Source organism: Eptesicus fuscus, chromosome 1 (assembly GCF_027574615.1).
Source record: "Eptesicus fuscus isolate TK198812 chromosome 1, DD_ASM_mEF_20220401, whole genome shotgun sequence".
Classification (NCBI taxonomy): domain Eukaryota; kingdom Metazoa; phylum Chordata; class Mammalia; order Chiroptera; family Vespertilionidae; genus Eptesicus; species Eptesicus fuscus.
In genome coordinates, this window is record NC_072473.1 from 33,515,524 (window position 1) to 33,536,540 (window position 21,017).

At 40.7% G+C, this 21,017-nt stretch overlaps 1 pseudogene; it reads left to right on the forward strand.

The window, feature by feature from the left end:
- Positions 1-3,834: 3,834 nt before the first annotated feature.
- LOC103298549 (40S ribosomal protein S8-like) lies at positions 3,835-4,495 on the forward strand (annotated as a pseudogene).
- The last annotated feature ends 16,522 nt before the right edge of the window (positions 4,496-21,017 follow it).

Here is a 21,017-nt window from a genome sequence, read left to right on the forward strand (position 1 = left end):
CAGGAAATGGGTCTAAGCCATTAGCCGGACATCCCCCAAGGGCTTCTGGGCTGCCAGAGCAATGACTGGCTGCCAGCTTAGGCCCAATACGCCAGGGAGCAAGCCTAAGCTGGCAGGTGGACATCCCCTGAGGGGTCTTGGACTGTGAGAGGGCGCAGGCCGGGCTGAGGGATCCCTCTGAGTGCACAAATTTCATGCACCGGGCCTCTAGTTAGTATTGAAGTCTGCTGAAACCTCAGTAACTAGGATATAATTCAGTTCACTGACCACTGGGTCATCTCTTGAGAGTGATTGAAACTGAAGCTCTTTTAAAGGATTCCAGATTATCCATTATCATGCTACATTTTATGGCTGAATAAATCAGTGGCTATTACCTTTTGGAGAAGAACGTAAAGAAAGAAATGTTATGAGAAAGGTCACAGATGTGAATTTTATGAACAGTTTTATGAAAATGCCATTAGGTGGCAACATTAGTTCACAAAGTAGTTCTCCTATTTAGTACTATTACCTACAGGTGCTAACTTGCAGTGTAAAATCATAGAAACATAGACTCCCAAAGCTTCAAGAGCCTGTGAAAACATACAACACAATGTAAAGCACACAGAAGTTACTCAATAATTGCTAGAATCCTTGTCCCTTCCCTTTGGGATTGTATAGTTCAACCCCCAATTTTGCAAATGAAAAAATGAGAGATGACTTGCCAAGTTTATACAGGTAATTTTCTGATTAAGTAGGAACTGAGATGCCTACAAAATGTCTCAAATTACTCAGCTTATGTTCTTCACTGTTTTGAAAAATAAACAACACATTGAATCTGGAGGTCAGAGCTTGGAATATATAACAACATGAATAATAAGATGTCCTTTTTCTCTTAAAAGCAAAGCAACCAAAAGCAACCTATACAATGTATAGCAATTCCACCCTGTGAAAAAAGCTTCTGCCCCAGCATATCTATCCCATTTCTCTCCCGTCTGCTAAACAATATTCCATGCAAGGAAATATCTAAAATAATCACACACACTCCTAGAGCTAGAAGAGGTTTTATCCAAACTTTCCCCCCAAACAAGAATTCCTTTTTAACCATCCCTAATGGGTTTTATCTTCTACAAGCTAAAATTTCCAGCTCTTTCAGCAATTCTTTTTATGATCATTTTCTGAAACTTCCAAAGGCACTGTAATTAAGCGGTCAGTATTGATGTACCCAATTGTAATAGATATTTTACTTACTTGTTAATAGAATTATACATGCATACACTTTGACCAGTACATTTGTAGTATCCTCCCAATATGGGTGTTATATACTTGCCCTTGTGATTTGCTTTGGTCAATAAAATGATATTAGAAATTATGCCCAGAGTTGTTTAAAATATATGGGCATTATTTGGGGTGTCCTACTGTGATCTGTCATAATAAATGTATGCCCTGATGGTGCAAGATAAAAATGAGGAACATATTTAAATCCAATTTATGGTGTATCCAAGTCCAAACAACCCGGAGTCTAAGTCAGAAGCCTGGCAAAGACCCATGAGTGAGAAATATAAATGCTTGGGTTGCAATTCATTGTGTTTTGGGGGTGGTTTATTACACAGTATTATTGAAACAGTAGTCAACCAAGAATTCCTAATGGCTGACTACTTAGCAAAACTACAGTTATTTAGAATCTAAGAATGATGTAGGCTAGTAGATTTCTTTATTCTCTTTATTTAATTTTTCCATTAAAGAAGAAACTTTGAATGTGTAAAAGATTTTAGTTTTATATCTTTCTTTTTTTATAGAGGTATGATTGGCATACAAAAACTGTACATAATATATATATATATATATATATATATATATATATATATATATATATATACTAGAGGCCCAGTGCACGAAATTCGTGCACAGAGGGGGGTTGTCCCTCAGCCCAGCCTGTACCCTCTCCAATCTGGGACCCCTCAAGGGATGTCCAACTGCCCGTTTAGGCCCGATCCCACCGGGATCCCACCGGGATAGGGCCTAAACGGGCAGTCGGACATCCCTCTCACAATCCAGGACTGCTGGCTCCCAACTGCTTGCCTGCCTGCCTTCCTGATTGCCCCTAACAGCTTCTGCCTGCCAGCCTGATCACCCTCTAACCACTCTGCTGCCAGCCTGTTTGCCCCCAATTTCCCTCCTCTGCCGGCCTGGTCACCCCTAACTGCACTCTCCTGCAGGGTTGATCACCTCCAACTGCCCTCCCTTGCAGTCCTGGTCCTTCTCAACTGCCCTCCCTTGCAGGCGGGGTGCCTCCCAACTGCCCTCTCCTGCTGGCCATCTTGTGGTGGCCATCTTGTGTCCACATGGGGACAGGATCTTTGACCACATGGAGGCAGCTATATTGTGTGTTGCAGTGATGATCAATCTGCATAGTACTCTTTTATTAGATAGGATAGAGGCCTGGTACACGGGTCGGGGCCAGCTGGTTTGCCCTGAAGTGTGTCCCGGATCAGGTGGGGGTTCCCTTGGGGCGTGGGGCAGCCTGAGCGAGGGGTGTGTGGTGGTTTGGAGGCCGGCCACGCCCCCTGGCAACCCAAGCAGAGGCCCTGGTATTTGGAATTTATTTCCCTTCTACACTTGAAACTTTGTAGCCTGGAGCAGAGCCAAGCCTGGGGCTCTGGCAGCCATTTGTGTTGGGGTTATAATTGAAACTTTGTTGCCTTAAGCAGGTGGGCCCGGCCAGGGTATGCAGAAAGCTTTGCTTCCCCTGTTGCCAGCGGCAACCCTGGCCTGCTCTCTCAAGCTCCATTCTGCCGCCATTTGTTTGAATTTGTTTACCTTCTATAATTGAAACTTTGTAGCTTGAGTGGAGGCTTAGGCCTGGCAAGGGCAGGCGGAAAGCTTGGCTTCCTCTGTTACCTAGGAAACCTTGTTCTCTGTGGCTGTAGCCTTCTTGGTTTGGGTTAATTTGCATGCTTGCTCTGATTGGATGGTGGGCGTGGCTTGTGGGCGTGGCTTGTGGGTGTGTCGGAGATATGGTCAATTTGCATATTTGTCTATTATTAGGTAGGATATACACACACACACACACACACACACATATATATAAGTATATATATATATATAGAGAGAGATAGAGAGAGAGAGAGAGAGAGAGAGAGAGAGAGATATGCTAATTAACCAGGATGCCGTAAGGGGTTGATAGGACAGGAGGAGGTTGTGCACGCCACAGCATCAGGGGCAGGGCAGCAGGGGCCTCCACGCGCCTGCGCTGGGGGAGGGCCTGATCAGCAGCAGCTGTGGATGCTTCAAGGGCCGGAGAGGGAGGCAGGGCCAGACCAGCAACTCGAGGGTGGGCGACACTGCGTGATTTCAAATCCCGCGCTGGGCTCCTAGTCTTTACATAATGATGAATTTGAAGATTAGATATGTTGTCACAAGTGGCAGTATTTCCTTCTTTGCAAGGCTATAAAATATACCACATTTCTGTTATCCATTTATCTGTTGATAGATATTTAGGTTATTTCCATGTCCTTGCTATTGTCAACAATTCTGTATTCTACATGCGTGGATAGATATCTATTTGAGATATTTATTTCATTTCTAGGTATAAGTCCAGAAGTGCTAGATCATGTGTTAGTTCTATTTTTAATTATTTGAGGAACCTCCGTACTGTTAATGACTGTACCAATTTTCATTTCCACCAACAGTGTACAAAGATACCCCTTTCTCCTCATCCTCATCAACACTGTATTCTTTTTCTTTCTTCTTCTTTTTTTTCATAATAAGCATCCTAATATTGATTCAGTTATTTTGTCTATTTCTAAAAGTACTAAAGAATAGACTTAACCGTCTCCTTCCAGCTAGCGCCGAGCTATGGATATCTCTCGGGACAACTGGCACAAGGGCTGCAAGACCAGGGGGAAGAGAAAGCCCCTACCACAAGAAGCGAAAATATGAGCTGGGACACCCTGCTCCCAAAACTAAGATTGGACCCCGCCGCATACACACAGTGCGAGTGCATGGAGGCAACAAGAAGTACCAAGACTTGAGGCTGGACGTGGGCAACTTCTCCTGGGGCTCAGAGTGTTGCATGCGCAAAACAAGGATTATTGATATTCTCTACAATGCATCCAACAATGAATTGGTCTGCACCAAGACCCTAGTAAAGAACTGCGTCATGCTGGCTGACAGCACACCCAACCGACAATGGTAGGAGTGTCACTAAGCGCTGCCCCTGGGCCGAAAGAAGGGGGCCAAGCTGAGTCCTGAAGAGAAAGAGATTTTGAACCAAAAACATTCAAAGAAAATTCAGAAGAAATATGATGAAAGGAAAAAAGAATGCCAAAATCAGCAGTCTTCTCAAGGAGCAGTTCCAGCAGGGTGAGCTTCTTGCATGCATGCTTCAATACCAGGCCAGTGTGGCTGAGCATATGGCTATGTGCTTGAGGGCAAGGAGCTGGAGTTCTATTTGAGGAAAACCAAGGCCCAGAAAGGCAAATAAATCCTCTTCCCTCCTATCTTAGCTCATGTAATAAAGGTGTTTATTCTAAAAGAAAAAAAAAAGAATAGTTTAACCAAGGAAATAAAAAACTTGTACACTAAAAAATATAAAACTTGGTGAACAAAATTGAAAAAAATAGCTAAATGAAAAGACATACTGTCTTCATGGGTTAGAATAAATAGTATTTCAAAATACAAATGATATATCCAAAGTAATCTAGAGATTGAAAGCAATTACTTTCAAAATACCAATGGCATTTTTACAGAAATATAAAAATACTATACTAAAGTTCATATGGAACCACAAGAGACCTCAACTAGCCAAAGCAATCTTAAACAAAGTAGACGGCATCACACTTCTTGATTTCAAAATATATTACAAAGCTATAATAATCAAAACAGTATGGTACTGGCATAAAATATATATATTGACCTATGGGACAAAACAGAGAGATCAGAAATAAATCTATACATTTATGGCAAACTTATCTTTGACATGGGGAGAAATGATACACAAAAGGGAAGGGATAATGTCTTCAACAAATTGTATTGGGAAAACTGTGTGTACACATCCAAAAGAATGAAATTGAACCTTTATCTTATAGTGTACACCAAAATTAACTCAAAATGGATTAAAAACTTAAACATAAGACCTGAAACTATAAACATTTTAGAAGAAAACAAGGATAAAGCTTTTTAATATTGACCTTGACAATGTTTTGAGTTTGTTGAAGATGATCCAAAAAACACAGGCAACAAAAGCAAAAATAGACAAGTGGAACTACACATACTAAAAAACTCTAACCTAACCACTTTGGCTCGGCAGATAGAGCATCGGCCTGCAGACCAAAGGGTCCCAGGTTTGATTCTGGTCAAGGGCATGTACCTTCGCTGTAGGATCTCCTTGGCTGGGTCCTGGTCAGGGCACATGCAGGAGGCAAACCATCGATGTGTTTCTCTCACATTGATATTCCTCTCTGTCTTTCCCTCTCTCTTCCACTCTCTCTGAAAATCAATGGGAAAATATCATCAGGTGAGGATTAAAAACTAAAAAACTAAAAAACTGTACAGCAAAGGGATCAACACCAGCAAAGGAATCAACACCAAAGTGAAAGGGTAACTTACAGAATAGAAGAAAATATGTACAAACCATATGATATGCAAATTATACTTCTCCTTTTGTTAAGCTTCCATCATGTGTAACTTTAGGTGGGCTGAAAAGGTCCACTACTGGGCTCCTAAATTCATTTTGCATAATTTGACCTAACACTGTACAAAAAGAGAATTCATTCAAAAAGGAATTTTCTTAGGAAGAAAAGTGGTTTATAAAATGGGATGTTGCTCAAGTCTACTTTCAATCTTAGACTTATAAAAATATTTATTTATTACTTTTTTGAATTAATAACTGCTCGATGTGCTATGGAAGATACCACGATGAAACAGACTCTGTTTCTGCTTTCAAGAAATAAAACAAAACCAAAAAAGAAACATAGAGTTTTGCTGATATATGAGATATACAGGAAACAAAGCCAATAAGTAAAGACAGTACATCAGAGGTTGTCTTTTTACAAAATATTTTTAAAATGAGATAAAATAAACTGCAGTGTCCTAAATCAGCAGCTTCCAATGTCCATTATTAGTTTAATGTTAATACACAACCCATATTCATGGATAGTTACCCTAAATAAACTGAAAAATAAATTGAAGCACTTCTTAAGAAGGAAGGCCTGAAATGTGATCAGGGATAGCCAGAGGTGAGTATGATACTGGTAGATCATGTGGAGAATGATTGTCAACAGTGGAGGAGTTTGAGAAAGAGAAAAAGGAAGATGCTAAAGACAAACTTTAGAATACTACTTTAGCAGGCTTCTTTGTCTCCTAGACTATAAACTGAGTGAGGATAAATCTGTTAGCCTTGTTTGTTTATCTTCTTTAATAGATTGTGAGAGAAGATTATCATTTTATCTCTAGGGCCTAGCCCAATATTTACACATAGCAGACACTTGAAAAACATTTGTTGAATTGAAAATATTTCAGATATCTGCATAAAATGATGGATAACTATTTTCCCATTCATTTATATTTAATTAATTGGAAACCTATCTTATTTTTCTCCCTTAAGCAAATCCAACTTATAAACAAAATTTGTTTAGCTAATATCTCATTTTAATTTTCGTTTTTACACAATGCTTTCAAAAGTGGCATGCGTTCTACAGTTTAACTCAGTTATCGCTACTCCCTAAAATCAGGTACTAGTGCATGTTTGTCCCCACTTTAGCTCTTTGCTCCAGAATATGTGTGTGTTGCTTTCTCTCCTTTTTTCTTCCAAATTTTTCTTCTCTTTTATTCCACAAACATTTTGAGTCATTTATTATGTACGAGGTCCTGCAGTAGGCAATTGTATAATGAAAGACACTTTCCCTGTCCTAGGGTAGCTCACAGTATAGTTGGAGAGATGGACAAGTAAATAATTATAGATAACCATGTTGTAAGAACACATAGGCACTCATTCCTTTCATCTGTTTTATTTTCCATTTTACTGATCTCTTTTTATTATCCTTTAATCTTTCTTTTTTTTCTGGCACTAAGAACTATTTTAACTCAGAACTGAGATAAGAAGCTGGATTAAAATTATTGTTTATCCAGAATGGAGGAAAATTAACCATCTACTCATTCACTCATCCTTGCAAAATGATGTCATGAGAAGCACATGGTCTTTGGAACATAACATAAGTTTGAATGATGCTTCTGTCAATTAATAATTTGTACAAACGAATTAAACTATCTGAACCTCAATTTCCAATTTGTAAAATCAGGATAATAATAACTATCTTATATTTAGGTTGTTAAAGTATTCAACATAATATAGTTAACCTTTTGCACTCGGATGTCGAGTGTGACGGTTATTGAATGTATCAATAATTTGAAATATAAAAAAATCCAAATAAATAAGTTTGTATGAAAAGAAACTCCAGTTTTTTATTCTACTGCCGTGCTTTGTAAAATCTGGGGTATTTAAAAAATTAAATCCTGAGTAGAATAAAGGAATTGAGAAAAAAAGCAAGTGAGTGCAAAGGGTTAAATCACATTGCACAGTGCCTTCTACTTGGTAGGTAATCATTACTAGTAACTCTAATTCACTTACTCAGTGTACTTATTAAATATACATTATATATTACTAGTGGCCTTGTGCACAAATCTGTGCATGAGTAGCTCCCTGTCCCTTGCTTCAGCTGGCCGCCCCGCCCACCACCGCCATAGCTTTCCGAAGCACATAGCTCGCTGCCCTGCCCTCCTGGTGATCGGTTGTTATGTGTCATGGTGTAACGACCATTTGCATATTACCTCTTTATTATATAGGATGACTCAGCCTTGCCTCTAGGTTTTGAGGAAATAAGGTATAGTCCCTGACTCCAGGATCAGATAATGACTATTTAATCTAAGATAACTGAAACTATGAATCTGATCATAAAATAAAAATAAATGTATAACAAATTAAAATTAGATTATATTTACTTAATCATTATTATAGAGATCAAAAGTGAATTATTAAATGTAATATTTTAGTTTCAAAATTAAGAAATTAAAATGGAAGCTTTAAATTTGTTACATTAAATATATAACACAAATAGACTTTGGTAAACTCTCAACTTATAGGCTTTTTCTATCATTATGGGTCTCAGGCACTAAAACTTTCTAATTTTTAATTTGTTACCTCATTTCTGTCCTGGAAACAAAAAAATGTTCCCATAAAACATTATTATGGGAAGCACACACATATATACAATATACATATAAGAGGAAAACAACATTATTTAAAGAAAAAATATCATCATGGACAGTTGAGAACCCAAATTAAATTGTGTTGGATACACTTAAAGTGGGGAGGCAGTATAATACTGTACTTAAGAGAACAGATTCTAGAGCTAGATGTCCAAGTTTGAAGCTCACTAACACTTATTAGCTATATGTCCTTAGGGAATTTCCACAATTTTTCTGTCCTGTTTCCTCTCTGTAAAATGAGGATGAAAATAATAATGCCTGCATTTTAAGATGACTATGAGAAAAAGATGACTTAATATATTTATAGTACTTAGAATAATGATGCATAAGTGCTACACAAACAGTAGCTGTCATTGTTGCTTATATAAAGCCACATATCTTTGTTAAACACCTTATATTAATAATATTTTCTATGACTATTCTCAATTAAAGAAATGGTAGGCTTCTGGAGCAAGGAAAGGAAGATATAGGGAATCTTCTTTTAAAATTAGAAAAATACCAAGGTGGTATCTAGTCCAAAGATGGTGAGTACATTCAATGAGGGGACAGTCCTCCACTGGAGTGGAGAGGAAAAAGGAAGAAGCATTTAGGTGATAGTTAGGACTAGGTAGGGTGCTATGGGCAGCCAAGAGTAACTGCAACAAGCCCAGAGATAAGTGCTTAAGATAAATTTTAACATCTTTAAAAAGTTTTTCAGGGGAATCTAAAGGCCTACAGTCTGAAAATTGTTATTATCTCATTTAATATACTAAAATAGTGGCCTGGTGCATGAAATTCGTGCACTGAGGGGGGCTGTCCCTCAGCCCGGCCTGCACCTTCTCCAATCTGGGACCCCTTGAAGGATGTCCTACTGCCTGTTTACAGGGATTGGGCCTAAACCGGCAGTCAGACATCCCTCTCACAATCCAGGACTGCTGGCTCCTAACCACTCACCTGCCTGCCTGCCTGATTGCCCCTAACCACTCAGACTGCTGGCCTGCTCGTCCCCAACTGCCCCCACCGCTGGCCTTCTTGTCCCCAAATGTCCCCCTGCCAGCCTGATCACCTCCAACTGCCCCCCATGCCAGTGTGCTCACCCCCAACTGCCCCCCCCTGCTGGCCTGCTCACTCCAAACTTCCCCTCTCCCCCCGCTGATCACCTCCAACTGACCCCCACTGACGGCCTGCTCGCCCCCAACTGACCCCCCTGCTGATCTGCTCACTCACAACTGCTGTTCCCTCTTGGCCTCTAACCGCCTCTACCTTAGCCATGCCACCATGGCTTTGTCCAGAAGAACATCCAGAAGGCTCCTGGAAGGTGTCTCAGTCTAATTAGCATACTTCCCTTTTATTAGTATAGATAGGGGCCTGGTGCACGGGTGAGGCCCAGCTGGTTTGCCCTGAAGGGTGTCACAGATCAGGGTGGGATTCCCTTGGGGTGTGGGGCAACCTGGGCGAGGGGCCTGTGGTGGTTTACAGGCCGGCCACGCCCCCATGGGATGAGAGTCCCCACTGGGAGAGGTGTGGCCAGCCTGGGTGAGGGGCTCAGGGCTGTGCTGTGCTCAGGTTGGCCACACCACCTTCAGGGTGGGGGTCCCCACTGGGGTGCCTGGCCAGCCTGGGAGAGGGGCTGATGGCTGTTTGCAGGTTGGTCAAGCCCCCCAGTGGGGACCTTCACCCCATGGGGGTGTAGCCAGCGTGGGTGAGGGGCTGATGGCCGTTTTCAGGTTGGCCATGTCCCATGGCAACCCAAGCTTCAAGCCCCTCCTTTTTTTTCTTTTTTCTTTTTCAGCGCCTCCTTCAGCAGTGGCCAGGGCTGGCTGGAAGCAGGTATCTGGGATTTATTTATCTTCTATAATTGAAACTTTGTAGCCTTGAGCAGAGGCCAGGGCCAACCAGGGTGGGTGGGAAGCTTGGCTTCCTCCATCGCCAGGGGCAACCCAAGCCTTCTGCTCACTCCAGCTCCGTGGCTGCCGCCACCTTTGTTGGGTTAATTTGCATACTCGCTCCTGATTGGCTGGTGGGTGTAGAGGAGTGATGGTTAATTTGCATGTTTCTCTTTTATTAGTGTAGATATTATCCTATTAGTCTGAAGCATCTATACTTGCAAGGATTCTAGCTCATTATGATAGTTCTAGATTCATTTTTTTTCCAACTTCTATTGACTTGAGTGGCTGCTTTCTCCAAAAATGCTGGAAACAGAAAAAAAAAAAGATTATTTCTATAATATAAAAGCAGCTTAGAATTCTTTCAAACTATATGTTCATCACTAGATCTTATTTTGTCCGGTGATCAGTAATGTATTTTCCCCACTAATATACTCAAAATGACATAATTTTAAATGTGGGTAATGTCAAACTGCTGACTAATATTTTTCATTAGCTGTATATAATATGAATCACATTTCCAGAGAACATACATCTCTTTATTCCTCTCTGGTACAAAAACCCTTACTTGTAACAGGAATGTTTTATCATTCTTTTTGCTAGGATTTGTACTATAATTGGAAAATTTTACTAAATTCACTTTCAAAATAAAATAACTGAATTAATATCTTTCAACCAACGTCAGTATAACTTTAGCTGATAATCTAGCAGTCTTTGTGATTTACACTGAGATATTTTCACTTTTCTTTTTTAAAATATATTTTTATTGATTTCTGAGAGGAAGGGAGAGGGAGAGATAGAAACATCAATGATGAGAGAGAATCATTGATCAGATGCCTCCTGCACTCCTCACACTGGGGATCCAACTCACATCCCTGGCATGTGCCCTGACCAGGAATTGAACTGTGACCTCCTGGTTCAACCACTGAGCCACACTGGTCAGGCTATTTTAGCTTTTCTTAAAGGAGAACTTCTAAATACAGTTAATTTAGATGATTATAATATATGGTAGGGTATTTTTCTTTATTTATTATAAGGACTAATATCTGACATAATGATAAAACTAAAACAGGAGAAACCAATATGGCAGCATAGGTAAACACCTGAACTTGCTGCCACGCACAACCACTTCAAAACTACAACTAAAAGACAAAACGGACATCATCTAGAACCACAGGAAGGCTGGCTAAGTGGAAATTCTACAACTAGAAGGGAAGAGAAAAGCACACTGAGACTCAGAGGAGCTGCTGAAGTAAAGTCCAGAGGTTCGGATGCGCACGCTTGGAGAGGGCTGGCAACTGAGTATGCGGATGGCTTTTTCAATCTGCAGGGAGACACAAGCTCCCGACTGCTCTGAACTCCAGTTCCGGGTGAGACTCTGGGAACCCAGACTCATACGGGGAGAAACTGGACTGTCTGGCAGTGGGCGTAACTCGAGGGCGGCTTTCTCTCAGAGGTGCTTACAGTGACTACCAAGGGACACTGAGACCCAGAGACCTCTTCGGGCAAAGCTAATGGGAAGCCATTGTTGTTTGCTCCACCCTGAGACTCTGCCCAATCCAAGCTGTGCAAAGAGGCTTTTGCATATGAATGGCCTGGTCCTTTGAAATCTAAACTTACCTAACAAACTGCAGCTGAGTCAAAAAGACCCAGAACATCCAAAAGAAAGCCTAAGGCCCCACAGCAGCTTGCATTGATTCACAGCTGGGCCTTATCTGAGCACTTCCAAAACCCAAACAAAGAAGAGGAATCTGCAGATCTCTCCATAGCTCTGGCTGCGTGGCCTCAGGCAGAGGCTAAATTAGCACCTCCTCGGAGATCCAAGAACCAGTGTACCCAGTGCTCAGAGTAGGACTATCCAGATTACAACTCCTCAGATCCATAAGGGACACACTCAGGGGGCAGACTCAGTGAGCACCAATTCCCCACTGAAGCAAGTCTTGCCCCATAAGGGTGTCTCTAGCACAGAAGTTCTCCCATTGTAGACACAGCTGATCCTCACAGCCAATTGGCCTGGAGGTCACTTCCTCCCAGTGATACCAACAACAATCAAGTCTTAACTACAACAAGACTGTGCACACAGCCCACAAAGTGGTGCACCAAGAGTGTCCACCTCAGGTAACTGGGGAGGCTGAGCCACTGGGCGCTATAGGACACCTAGCACACAAAGCCACTCTATCAACTCAGGGAAGCAGCCAAAATGCAGAGACAAAGAAACAGTTCACAAATGAAAGAAATGGAGGAAAGCAAACAACTGGATATAGAGTTCAAAACCACGGTTATGAGGTTTTTCAAGAATTTTCTAGAAAAGGCCAATAAATTTATTGAGACCCTTGAGGATATAAAAAAGGACCAACTAGAAATTAAGCATACACTGACTGAAATTAAAAATAATATACAGAGGTAGAGAAAGATGGCGACCGGCAGGAAGGTGGGGAGGGAGAGTGTGTGAGAGAGTGAGGGAGCGATAGAGGTGTGTATGGATGTGTGTGTGTGTGTGTGTGTGTGTGTGTGTGAGTGAAATAGGGACAGTTAGACACTGCAGTTCTTCCAGGGGGCTGCCAATCTGGGCAGTTTTCGATGGCAAAACCCTGCGGTTGCCACATACACTCCAGGGAGGACACTGGTGGCACAGAGCCATGCCATCTTGAAGAACAGAACTGCTTGAGACTAGGATCCTAGCCTCGCCACCACCCACTCTGGTATCAGAAGAAAACCAGGACCCTATAGCCGCTCTGGTAGAAGACCTGCCACCACAGCTGCAGACCCCGGGACACCAGGACTCCAGGCACCCGGCCGCAGATTTCTGTGAGTCACAAAGCCAATCCCCTTCCGCCGCAGCCCCCGCAGTGGTGACATTAAAACTACCAGACCGCAGCCGCACAATAAGGCTTTCTGCACACACAAAGCAGTGGCGACTCTGCCTGACTGAGCCTTGGTGTCAGACACAGGAAGTTTGTTTCCCACTACTCATCTCCGAACCCAGGCAGGGAGACTGAGCAGAATTCGAGCCTAACTGCTCATCCTTAGGGAGGTGGTCTTCTGCAACCAGATCCCACACCCATGCAGGGCAGGGAGACAGCTCTGAACTTGACCCCAGACTTGTGAACTCAGGGAATTTGTTTCCTGCGACTCATCTCCACACCCAGGCAGGGAGACTGAGTGGAATTCAAGCCTAACCACTCATCCCTAGGGAGGTAGTTTCTGCAACCAGATCCCACACCCATGCAGGGCAGGGAAACAGCGCTGAACTTGAGCCGGGACTTGCAAACTTGGGGAATTTGTTTCCCGCGAATCGTCTCCACACCCAGGCAGGGAGGCAGTCCTGAATTTGAGCATAGGTGCACGACCTTGGGGAGATTGTTTTCTGCGACCAGATACTACACCCACGCAGGGAGACAGCACTGAATTTGAGCCTGGGGTGCAAACCCAGGAAGTTTGTTTCCCATGACCAGACCCTGCACCTTAGCAGAGAGGCTGCTGTGAATTTGAACCTGGATGTACGGTCTCAGGGAGTTTGTTCCCCACAACCAGACCCTGTGCCCACACAGGAAGGCAGCACTGAATTTGAGCCTGGGTACATGGACACAGGGAGTTTTCCACACTGCACATCCGTGTGACCAGACCCCACACCCACACTAAGGGGCAGTGCCACCAGACTTTGATTCAGGGCAAGCGCACACAGAAGGCAGTTTACCGCAGGGCAGAAGGGGACCTCCTGCCAACACAGTGTGACTGAGCAACCCGGTCTCCTGCGCAGATCAGGGACCCTGAATCTCCACCAGTGACTAGACTCCCTTCCTCATTATGTGCGCCTGAGATCCCTGATTCCCAGTACATTCACCCTAAGAGCCAGTGACTCCAATTCTTGGCACATGTGCACACAGGGACCTGATTCTCAGTGTGAGGTAGCACCAAGAAACAGAAACTCTGATACTCGATTCTCAGCATGGACACATGGAGCCTCTGACTCCTGATACGCAAGAGGGGACTTTGATTTTTAGCACATGCCTGTGGCTTCTCTGTTTCAACGTGGTGCAGGCAGGGTCCCTGATTCTAGGTGCACACATGAGGCCAAACTAAGCGCCTGTGACTCTGACCGAGGGTGAGTGTGGTTCCTACCAACCCACAGCAACCACACGTCTTGGTATCAGAGCTCTTCAGTGACACTTGGGGGGGGGGTGTAAAACTCCCACTGCACATGGTCCAGGCCCCTGCAACTTGACATCTGAACCTTCTGGTGATAGAATGGAGAGACAACAAAGCAATCCCCAGAGGAAAGAAAAGGAGGAATCGCCAAGTAAGGAAATAAGTGAAAGGGAAGCATGCAACATGACAGAAAAAGAATTCAGAGTAATGGTCATATAGTTCATATACCGCATGGATGAGAAAATCAACAACCTATGCAAAAATCAGGAAGAAATGAAAAATGGTATAGCTACAATCAAAAACACCATGGAAGGTTTCAACGGTAGACTAGAAGAAGCAGAGAACTGAATCAGCGAGTTAGAAGATCAGGTACACAAACATGCCCAATCGGAACAGCAACTAGAGAAAAAAATTAAAAAACAGGAGGAGAGCCTAAGGGAGCTTTGAGACAATACAAAACGAAATAACATATGTATAATAGGGCTGCCAGAAGGACAAGAAGAGCAGCAAGGATTAGAAAATCTATTTGAAGAAATAATGACAGAAAACTTCCGTGATATGGGGAAGAAAAAAGTTACTCAAGTACAAAGAGTCCCAAGCAAGATGAATCCCAAAAGACCCACACCAAGACATGCCATAATTACAATTGCAAATGTTATCGACAAAGAGAATCTTAAAGGCTGCAAGAGAGAGACAGAGAGTTACCTACAAAGGATACCCCATCAGATTATCAAATGATTTTTCAACAGAAACACATCAAGCTAGAAGGGAATGGACAGAGATATACAAAGTCATGCAAAGCAAGGGACTCAATCCAAGAATACTCTATCCAGCAAGAGTATCAATCAAAATTGAAGGGGAAATCAGGAGCTTCACAGACAAAAAAAGGCTAAGGGAGTTTATCACTACCAAACCAGCAATGCAAGAAATGCTAAAGGGAATGCTGTAAAAAGAAGAAACAAAAAGGTAAGAAGGAATACAGCTCAAAAAATATAAATGGCTACAAACAAGAACCTTTCATTAATAACTATAAACGTAAACAGACTAAATGTTCCAATCAAAAGACATCAAGTGGCTGAATGGATAAAAAAAAACATGACCCATATATATGCTGTCTAAAAGAGAGTTACCTCAGAATAAGGGACTCACACAGACTGAAAGGGAAGGGATGGAAAAATACCTTTCAAGCAAATGGAACTGAAAAAAAAGCTGGGGTAGCAATACTTATATCTGACAAAATAGACCTCAAAGTGAAGGCGATAACAAGAGATAAGGAAGGCCACTTCATAATACTAAAGGGATTGATACAACAGGATATAACCATGGTAAACATATATGCACCCAATGCAGGAACACCCAAATTAATAAAAAATATCTGGGAAGATATCAAGAGAGAGATAGACAACAGTACAATCATAGTAGGGGCTGGCCTTTAATACACCACTGACATCACTGAATAAATCCTCTAGACAAAATATCAACAAAGAAACAACAATCCCAAATGACTCACTAGATCAGATGGACTTAATTGACATCTTCAGACCATTTCACCCCAAAGCTGCAGAATATACGTTCTTCTCAAGTGCACATGGGACATTTTCAAAAATTGAACACATACTGGGTCACAAGCAAAGTCTCCCCAAATTCAAGAAGATTGAAATCATACCAAGCATCATTTCAGACCACAATGGCATAATATTAGAAATAAACTACAATAAAAACAATCCAAAACACTCAAACACTTGGAAGAAGAATAGCATGTTATTAATATCTATTGGATTACCAATGAGATCAAAGAAGAAATTAAAAACATTCTGGAAACTAATGACATAAAAACACAACAATACAAAACCTATGGGACACAATGAAAGAAGTCCTAAGAGGGAAGTTTATATCTCTACAGGCCTACCTAAAAAAAAAAAAAAAAAAAAAAAAATATGGTAGTATATCATCTAATGCTACAACTCAAAGAATTAGAAAGAGAGCAAAAAGAAAAGCCCAGAGTGAGCAGAAGGAAGGAGATAATAAAGATTCGAGCAGAAATAAATGACATAGAGACAAAAAAAAAAATACAAAAGATCAATAAAACCAAAAGCTGGTTCTTTGAAAGGATAAACAAGACTGATGAACCTCTAGCCAGGCTCACCAAGAAGCAAACAGAGATGACTCAAATAAAAAAAAAAATCAGAAATGATAGAGGCGAAATAACAACCCCACAAAAATAAAAAAAGATTGTCAAAAAATACTATGAACAACTCTATTCCAAAAAACTTGACAACCTGGAGGAAATGGACATATTCCTAGAAAAAATACAACCTTCCAAAACTCAATCAGGAAGATTCTAAAAATCTCAATAGGCCAATAACTATGGAAGAAATTGAAAATCAAAAAGCTTCCAGCCAACAAAAGCCCAGGTGCAGACAGCTTCACAGGGGAGTTATACCAAACATTCAAGGGAGAACTAAAACCTATCCTCCTCAGACTATTCCAAATATTTCAAGAGGAAGGAACACTTCCAAGCTCATTCTATGAAGCCAGCATCACCCTAATTCCAAAACCAGATAAAGACAACACAATGAAAGAGAATTACAGGTCAATATCCGTCATGAACATAGATGCCAAAATCCTCAACAAAATTCTAGCAAATCAGATCCAGCAGTACATCAGAAAGATCATACACCATGACCAAGCATTTTTATACCAAGGATGCAGGGATGGTACAACATCCACAAATCAATAAATGTGATACATCACATAAACAAATTGAGAGATAAAAATCATATAGTCATATCAATTGATGCAGAAAAAGCATTTGACAAAATCCAACACCCTTTCTTGATAAAAACTCTCAGCAAAGTGGGAATAGAAGGATGATACCTCAACATAATAAAAGCCATATATGATAAACCCACAGCCAGCATCACACTCAAAGGACAAAAACTAAAACCATTTCCACTAAGAACAGGAACAGGACAGGGATGCCCTCTCTCACCACTCCTGTTCGACATAGTACTGGAAGTACTAGCCATTGCTATCAGACAAGAAGAAGAAATAAAAGGCATCCAAATTGTAAAAGAAGAAGGAAAACTGTCATTATTTGCAGACAACATGATACTGTACATAGAAAACCCTACAGACTCCATCAAAAAATGATTAGACTTAATAAATGAATTTGGCGAGGTTTCAGGATACAAAATTAATGCCAAGAAATCTATGGCATTTCTATACACCAATAGTGAACTTACAGAAAGAGAGACTAAAAAAGCAATCCCATTTACCATCATACCAAAAAAATTAAGATACTTAGGAATAAACTTGACTAAAGAGATAAAAGACCTATATGCAAAAAACTACAGGACACTGAAATAAGTGATGGAGGAAGATATAAACAGATGGAATAATATACAGTGTTCATGGGTTGGTAGAATCAACATCATCAAAATGTCCATTCTACCCAAAGCAATCTGTAGATTCAATGCAATCCCCATTAAAATTCCAACTGCATATTTCACAGACCTAGAATGAACTCTCCAAAAATTCATCTGGAATAAAAAAAGACACCGAATAGCTGCAGCAATACTGAGAAACAAGAACAAAGTAGGTGGGATCTCAATACCAGATTCCCATTAGTGAACATCTTCACCAAGAAACTTTTTTTTAAAGAAAAAGAAACCATTTATATTATATTTAGGGGCATATCTTTTTAAAATTTTTTGGAAAAAAGAACCCTCGTGCACTGCTGGTGGGAATGCAGACTGGTGCAGCCACTGGGGAGAACAATATGGAGTTTCCTCAAAAAACTAAAAATGGAACTCCCATTTGACCCAGTAATACCACTACTAGTAATATATCCGAAGAAGCTAGAAACATCAATCAGAAAGGATATATGCACCCCTCTGTTCTTAGCAGCACAATTTACCATAGCTAATATTTGGAAAACAGCCTTAGTGCCCATCAGCAGATAAGTGGATTAAAAAACTGTGGTACATCTACACAATGGAATATTACGCTGCACTAAAAAAGAAGGAATTCCTACCATTTGTAACAACATGGATGGAACTGGATAGGTTATGCTAAGTGAAATAAGCCAGTCAGAGAAAGATAAGTATCACATGATCTCACTCATTTGTGGAATATAATGAACAACATAAACTGATGAACAAAAACAGTTCCAGAGACAGAGAAATATCTATCAGACCATCAAACTTCGAAGGGAAGGTAGGGGAGGGTGGGGGTAAGGAGGAGAGATCAACCAAAGGACTTGTATGCATGCATATGGGCCTAACCAATGGACACAGACAACAGGGAGGTGAGGGCATGAGTGGGGTGATGGGAGGGTAATGAGGGAATAAGGACACATATGTAACACCTTAATCAATAAAGAAATTTATAAAAAAATAAAATTAAATAAAAATAAAATCCTCAAGGAATAAAAATAATAATAATATAATAATAATAATATACAGAGATTCAACAGCAGACTAGAGGATCACAAGAATCAAGTCAAAGATTGGAAATACAAAGAAGCAAAAAACACCCAACTGGAAAAGCAAAAAGATAAAAGAATCCAAAAATATGAAGATAGTGTAAGGAGCCTCTGGGACAACTTCAAGTGTACCAACATCCAAATTATGGTGGTGCCAGAAGAAGTGAGAGAGGAAATACTGAAAACCTATTTGAAGAAATAATGACAGAAATCTTCCCCCACCTGGTGAAAGAAATAGACTTACAAGCCCAGGAAGCGCAGAGAACCCCAAACAAAAGGAATCCAAAGAGGACCAACCACACCAAGACACATCATAATTAAAATGCCAAGAGCAAAAGACAAAGAGAGAATATTAAAAGCAGCAAGAGAAAAACAGTTACATACAAGGGAGCACCCATACAATTGTCAGCTGATTTCTTAACAGAAACTATGCAGGCCAGAAGGGAGTGACAAGAAATATTCAAAGTGATGAATAGCAAGAACCTACAACCAAGATTACTCTAACCAGCAAAGCTATCATTCAGAATTGAAGGTCAGATAAAGAGCTTCACAGAAAAGAAAAAGTTAAAGGAGTTCATCACCACCAAACCAGTATTATATGAAATGCTGAAAGATATTCTTTAAGAAGAGGAAGAAGAAGAAAAAGGTAAAGATAAAAATTATGAACAAAAAATACACATCTATCAACAAGTGAATCTAAAAATCAAGTGAATAAAAAATTTGATGAACAGAATAATCTAGATGAATATAATAGAATCAGGGGTATAGAAAGGGAATGGACTGACAATCTTCGAGGGGAAAAGGGTGTGGAGGGTGCTGGAAGAGACTGGACAAAAATCATACACCTATGGATGAGGACAGTGTTGGGGGTTAAGGGCATGTAGTGGGGTGGGAACTGGGTTGAGGGGAGCTATGGGGAGAAAAAGAACAACTGTAATAATCTGAACAATAAAGATTTTTTAAAAAATAATAAAATAAAAACAACATTTTTATAGAGCATAATTATGCTATGAAGCTCTAGATGCTTCAAGAATTGATGCAGGCAAATAACAGTAAGTTTAAAACATAAAAAGACATGTAAATAATTATCACATGAAGCTATATTGATTACCTGACAAGTAAAAATTACATTGGTAACCAGTCTTTGACTAGAAGGGCTAGGAAGAAGTCTTGGTTCACAGTTATGCATTTATGGGAGTTTCCAAGTTCCTTACCTTTCTCCAAAGCATCAAATGTAAGTTGGCACTAAAAGGACTAAACTCTTTGAGTTTCTTATGTTTTCTTAATGATTCCTGTCTCCACCATAACAGTAATTAAGTTTGTACTATTTTGCATTTTTCTTGCAGTTAATGAAATAGGAACAAATTAATACATACATTTTGTAGTATCATTACAAGTTTTTCTTTAAGAATAGAATTGTTTTGTCCATTTCTTTCTTGCTGCAATATTTATTACCAGAATGAGATACAATAGTTTTAATGTCTAGTGTAGTCTTTGAAAACTATAAAAATATAATGAACTCATAAACACAGACTTTAACCTTTTCAATATTCTGTATTTTTATTGGCTACCCATAATGCTTTATTCCTACAGTTTACTGAGACTGAAAACAGAAAGAATAGGAATGGATAGTGAACCTAACTGCAGGAATCCTGTAAAGGTCAAAATTATTATTTCACCTAGAACAGTGACTTTAAACCTTTTTTATGTCATGGCATGCAAGCTAATTACTAAAAGTCTGCAACACAACAAAAAATATTTTTTGGCCAATCTGACAAAAATAGGTATAATTTTTCTTGTTACAAAAAGTAGTAATAGTAATTATCTACCCTTCTTTAAAAAAAAGCAGATGCCAATCATATAATAATCCTATATAATAAAGAGGTAATATGCAAATTGACCATCACTCCAACACATAAAATGGCCACCCCCATGTGGTCAAAGATTGCTGTCCCTATGTGGACACAAGATGGCCACCACAAGATGGCCAGCAGGGGAGAGCAGTTGGGGGCAATCAGGCCTGCAGGGGAAGATAGCTGGGGAGGACCCCCAGGCCTGCAGGGGAGGGCAGTTGGGGGGACCAGGCCAGAAAGGGATGACAGTTAGGGGCAACCAGGTCGGCAGGGGAGGGTACTTAAGGGTGACCGGGCCAGCAGGGGAGGGCAGTAGGGGAGACCAGGCCAGCAAAGGAGGGCAGTTAGGGGAAACCAGGCTGGCAAGGGAGGGAAGTTAGGGGTGACTGGGCCAACAGCAGAGGGCAGTTGGGGGCGACC